Here is a 6395-nt window from a genome sequence, read left to right as displayed (position 1 = left end):
TTAAGCATTACGGACCTAGACCAATCACCTTTGAGCATTACAGACCCGGACCAATCAGCTGTGAGCATCACATACCTCAACCAATCACCTTTGAGCTGTATAGATTTGATTTAACCACAATAAACACGTTCGCTACTATGTTTCGAGCCTCATATAAGAGGTTCTACAAAAAGGTAAACATAAGAACACTTGCAAGAGCTAGTTTGTAACAAGTAAGGTCGAAACTTAAATAATACGCTATGTAAAAAGTGCACGTGCACACGTGCTAAGAAATATTTGTTTAACAACCATCACTACCACAAAATTTTCTAATTTTTCTCTATTTCTTTAGTTTTTCCGACAGGGTGCGCTAATCTCAAGACAGTGAAGAAAATGATCTATTTATTTTATTCCAGATGGCGTGTTTAATTTACCACATGACACACTACTTCTTGTAATTCTGTGTCTGTGATCAAAAGCATATTCTCAGTTCAAGAAGTCAATAATATGAATTCCTTTGTTACAAGGATTGTTTTGCTTAAGTACAACCGTACTTTTATGACCTTGGACATTGTGTTTTCTTATTTCTTCTTGTTGTAGAAAACAGGTGGATATAAATTAATGATCTAGAAGCATCACTTTGGAAAAGTCTAATAAAATCAATGAAAACCACGATTTATTCGATATCCATTGTGGTCGACGGCAAATGTGTTTTCAGAAATACGTTCTCTTTGAAAATTCCATTACTCTACAGAAAGTTATACAGTTAATAACAATAAAAATTGTTATTACGTCAGATCTGTAAAGATCGACAGTGATACGTTTATTACTGATCGTTTTTCTTTTCCTTGTCAGGGATCCCAGGAATGTTTTTAGTTGTTGTGTTATTGTTTCTCCTTATGTTATCTAACAAGAATTAATATTTTGAGTCATCTAAGCAAACCACAAACAACGATTTTTATTATGACCAGTAGTCGATATAGTAGTGATTTTTTTAAAGTAGCAAGGACACATTTATTGAATTTAGCGCAAAGCTACTCTAGCCGTCTTTAATATAGAAGTGAGAGACTGCATCGCTAGAGACCTTGATGTGCAGAGGATATATACCTCATTTTCTAGCTTTCACTTACCTTTGAACAACAAGCGCCACACCAGAAGAAAGACAGCTAGACAACACTCTCTATCACCAACTCTTGGGTTAGTCCGATTGACCAACACATTATACACCTCTAAGGTGATAATGTTCGATGACGGAATTAGAGCTTCTGACTCTCATATTGTGATTGGAATGTCCCAACCATCACCAGGCCACGTGAAGCCAGTTAGTAAGGACAAATTACTTGTCAGTAGCTTTGATGGCTTGAGTTTGACTAGGGGTGTGGTGGGGGCTACTGTTAGGGGTATGATGGGGGCTATTGTTAGGGGTGTGGTGGAGGCCACTGTTAGGGGTGTGGTGGGGACTACTGTTTCGAGTAGTTTTACTTTTGGAAAATGATTAGACAGGGGCAAAAACCTTTCTGTTTTAAAGAATTGTGAGCTGTAACTAAAAGATCTCCATTCGGTTCCGCGGTACGTTAATCGACTTACGATGATAAATTCCTGAATTCGAGTTCCTACGATGGACAAAACGCAGACACATAAGACAGGTTTACAGGGGATCGACATCGAATTAATTTTCCTTATATCACACATAAAGTTCGTACCGTGCTTCAAACTCTAGCAGTTTCAGGAACTGTCTTTCGTTTGTTTGTAGTTAAACACAAAACTACGCACGTGGCTATCTTTAATGTGCCCACCATGGGTGCTGAAATCTGGTCTTTAACATTATAAGTCTTCATATTTATCGCTGCTACATTCGGGTGCGTTTCAAGAAGCGTGTGTGTATGTGTTTAGAATTAAGCATAAAGCAACAAAATGGGCTGTCTGTGCTCTGCCAGCCACGAGTATCGAAATCCGGTTTATAGCTGTGTATGTCTATAGACATACCGCTGTGCCAATGAGGGACGTTTCAGGAAGCAATAAGATATCAATATTATACGTTTTTCTTAAAGATAGTATCTAACGCAGTGCGTGTCTTTCTGTCTGTTATTTCTATTTGTAATACAAAGAACCAATTCTCTTCTTTGTGTTTTTTCGCTAGCTTGCCTCATTAAGAAGATTAGCACGGGCATGAACATAAGCAGATGATTAAGTAATACCAAAGTGCACACCATCTGGGTCCACTTCGTATGTATGCAACATATCGGGTTTCTAGATTCTTTCCTCTTGGAGCTGTGGCAGTCGTATACGTTTGAAAGAATCAGTTTGTTAATAGAGATCAGAATAAATCTGAGCACGAATATATTTTTCTGTTATAGAATTAAAAACATTCTTATTTTGACACTTAATGATTACTTAAATACGCGTTTCAAATGTTACTGACTATTTTTTTTAAATTACGGTGAATCATGAGTAAGTGAAATATAATTATTTGGTATATCTTTATGAGAAAGGAAATGTCACAATTTAATTAATTAACCTGTTCAGTCCCGTAGACGAGATGACTCATCCAAGCCGATCGGTGGCACAGTGCTACGGACGAGTTAATTCGTTCTCAATACTATGTTCTCAATGTGTTTTTAAAGATATGCATTTGACCTACTTACAAACTGTTTCACTTTCAATCCAAAATGGCGTCACGAAAAAAGTTACAAAATGAAGAAGCATTAGAGTTGTGTCTTGAACTTGGTTCGGAGTTGCCGTAACTGATGAAATACTTGGCAGTCAACAGATTAAACACTACTACAACAAAGTATTTGCTTTCAAATGAAAGCTGTTTAGTTATTGATTTGGTTATATGTAAATAAATATTTTTATCTTTTAATTGATATGTTGAGACTCTAAAATATACACATGAATATAAATCATGAAGCAAAAACAACGACAAGTATTATAGTGCTAACTTCTACATGGAATCTTTCTTAAGCTGAGATCTTCAGAGTCTTAAAATGAATTTGTTTGTATTCCTATAAACTGAAACGTACGCTAAACGTCGAATATATCGAAGAACAAATTAGCTCACTCTTTTATAAATACGACTTGGATTTGAAATTAAAATTTGTTTGTTTGTAAACTGAAACAGAACTTTTCATTATATCAAATAATTAATTAGTTTCATTCTTGTAATCAATACGATTTGGATTTAAAAATACATTTTAACTGTTTATAAATTGGAACCAAACTTTAATTATATTAAATAATTAATTAGTTCATTCTTATGCTAAATAAAATTTGTTTGCTGGAAAGTGAGAATCATAAATAGTTTTAGTTTTTAAAGTCATGCGGCTGTTTTCTTATAGCAAAGCTACATTGGCTCTCTACTATGTCCACCGGAGGGAATCGAACCTCTGATTTTAGCATTGTTAATATGTAGACTTACAGCTCTACCACCGGGGAACGGGAAGTATTGCGATTAATTTGATGTTTTGTTTCAAAATGGAACACATTGCGGTACAGCGTGTTCCCAGTGATTCTTATAATGTTTAAAATCTAGTAAGATTCTTTATTAAAAATAATTTATCTATACAAATAAAGATAAAAATTATTGGAGCTTTCGTTTGAAAGATTTGCTAATTTTTTCACGTAACTGGTACATATGAGTTGCAGTAGTAACTGGTACATATGAGTTACAGTAGTAACTGGTACATATGAGTTGCAGTAGTAACTGGTACATATAAGTTACAGTAGTAACTGGTACATATGAGTTACAGTAGTAACATGAATTAATATTTTTGCAAATGAAAATTTACCAAATTTTCAAAAAATAATTTGTATTTTGGCCAGCTCAAAATTTGGCTAGGAAACTAACTCAACGAAAGAATGCTCCTCAGTTCCACAACAGAAAATCTGTGAACTTTTAATATTGAATTACGGTTTGCGATACTTGTGTAAAGTTTATGTGTTTTTGTTTTGTTTTGTTTTGTTTTGTTTTGTTTTTTTTGCTTAGCTGCAAATAAATAAGCAATCCATAAAAAAAGAAACCATTAATAATTTTATCTGAATTACACAATAGAATAGAATGATTCGTATCTATAGAAAAGTGAACTATTTGCAGTGAAATAGCATCCTTAAAGTAAATTAATAAATGAAAATTATATATAAATAAACTGGCTTTATTATATAATTGTAACCATTCAAATCGTGAATAAACCGACAACAAAATAATTCTGGTTCTCGTAGAACTAGTTCGCTGGAGTAATACGAAATACCACCACCAGTCTAACAAGGTGTTCTTGTACAGCACGATTAAAGGCCTTTAAAATAATGTTATGGTCAACTATTATCTTAACATCTATGATCTCCTGCAATCAATGTATGTGGCTACACAGAAGTTAAAATATATTCATAGCTCGTGATTCCTTTGATTAAACTGGTATTTGTATTTATGGCAAAGCTGCTACGGCTAACAGCAGATGTGTCGAGTCTTAAACTACTAACCAGATGTTAAACCTACCAATCAGCAGCACCCTATTACCCACCATCCACGCAGAATGACTGACTGTCACTAGTATAATGCACCCGCGGTTTAACGTGTAGGAAATATTCTGTGATATCACAACGATGCAGGAGTTCTACCATAAGCCCAGCTTACGCCCTCGACTGAATTAATGGAAGCTTATAACGTATGGAAGTCTACTGTGGCATTATCTTATTCACGAAGAGTCCCACGAAAATTGAGTACTGCATTCTTTACTAACTTCGGACCATCGTAACATCACTAGTTAATTTACGAAATGTCCATGCGTAAGCCTAAATAAGAATTTTATATTTTGATAATGTCTCGACCATTGTCACTCGTCTCACTATTATTTCATTTTAGTATAAAGGTTTGATGCAACCGAATTTATCGATCAATTTAATGTAAAAAGAAAACAAAACAAAAAGAACTGTAATACTAAATGACTGCCGCTCAGAAAAAAACATACCACACAATGGGTTCGACGTCTGAGTCTTGTAGGCCACGAATTATACACATTAGCTGCGGTTTGAAATTGAAAACTTGCTTGCGTTTGCAGCCACGTGGTTGTTGCTCTGAAATTGATTTAAGGTGTGTGTAAGAGGAGCTCGTACGCTTTGTTCTTTTTACATGAGAAGAGATTTAGTGAGAGCTGAAAACCTTAGATTGTAAAGAAAAATATTTTACATCACGTCTTGCATAAGAAGGTTAAACATTTTTTTTTCTGAGAAATGTAGCTTGTATTTCAGAAATGTTTTTTTCTCAGTGTAACTGAGCGTGAGTAAACACTGGGTTTTTTTCATCATTTATAAGCAAAACAAAACAAAGAAAAAAACATTCACTTAGTTTTTCCAAGTTAAAATCTTTAGTACATTAAGGAATAGTTAGATGAAATGATACACTTGGAAAATAAATAAGTCGTTTCTTTCAATAAGATGTAAAATATAGTGTGTAACAGTTTCATAAGAATACGAAACGTAACTGTGTAACAGAATGAATCAAATACTGGATTCAGCTGTCTATGAGAGACTCATAAGTCCAACGACTGAAGCATAAAATAACAGGTGTACTCGTGTGTGTGTGTGTGTGAATATCATTTTTTAAATATTTGACGTTGTTACTATCTTATAATGTTCTTACAGGAAACTTAGTAGCAGGGTTACAAATTAGTCGAAAGCAAAACGCTTGTTTGTTTGTTTTTTAATTTCGCGCAAAGCTACACGAGGGCTATATGCGCTAGTTGTTCCTAGGCTAGAGGGAAGGCAACTGGTCATCACCACCTACTGCCAACTCTTAGGCTACTCTTTTACCAACGAAAAGTGGGATTGACCGTCACATTATAACGTCCCCACGGCTGAAAGGGCAAGCATGTCACAATACTGAAGATGATATTTCTTGTATTACTGTAAACATAAACACTATGTAATTACACAACACTGAAGATGGCATTTCTTATATTAGTTTGAACACAAACACTATATAATTACACAGCACTGAAGATGACATTCCTTGTATTATTGTGAATGTCAATACTATAATAACAAATAAGTGTGAAAAAAAGAAAGTATTTATTGCTAAGCATGTGAAATAGTAGTTTACAATATATAGAGCACTGTATCTCCGTTCTTCAAATTACCTCAAATTTGATTTTAGGTGACTTCTTTAGACAATGCTTTAAATAATACACTTTTTATCACCAGATGTCGCAAGGCATATTTGATGACACTATTAGAACGCCCCAGAAAACTCGGTTACTATTTTCGCTAGGCGTCTCTAATTATGAGGCCCGGCAAGGCCAGGTGGTTAAGGCACTCAACTCGTGATCTGAGGGTCGCGGATCCGAATCCCTGTCACACCAAACGTGACAAGGGGACGTTATAAAGTTCGGTCAATCCCACTATTCGTTCGTAAAAGATTAACA

Source organism: Tachypleus tridentatus, chromosome 7 (assembly GCF_004210375.1).
Source record: "Tachypleus tridentatus isolate NWPU-2018 chromosome 7, ASM421037v1, whole genome shotgun sequence".
NCBI lineage: Eukaryota > Metazoa > Arthropoda > Merostomata > Xiphosura > Limulidae > Tachypleus > Tachypleus tridentatus.
This window is presented reverse-complemented; position numbering follows the sequence as displayed.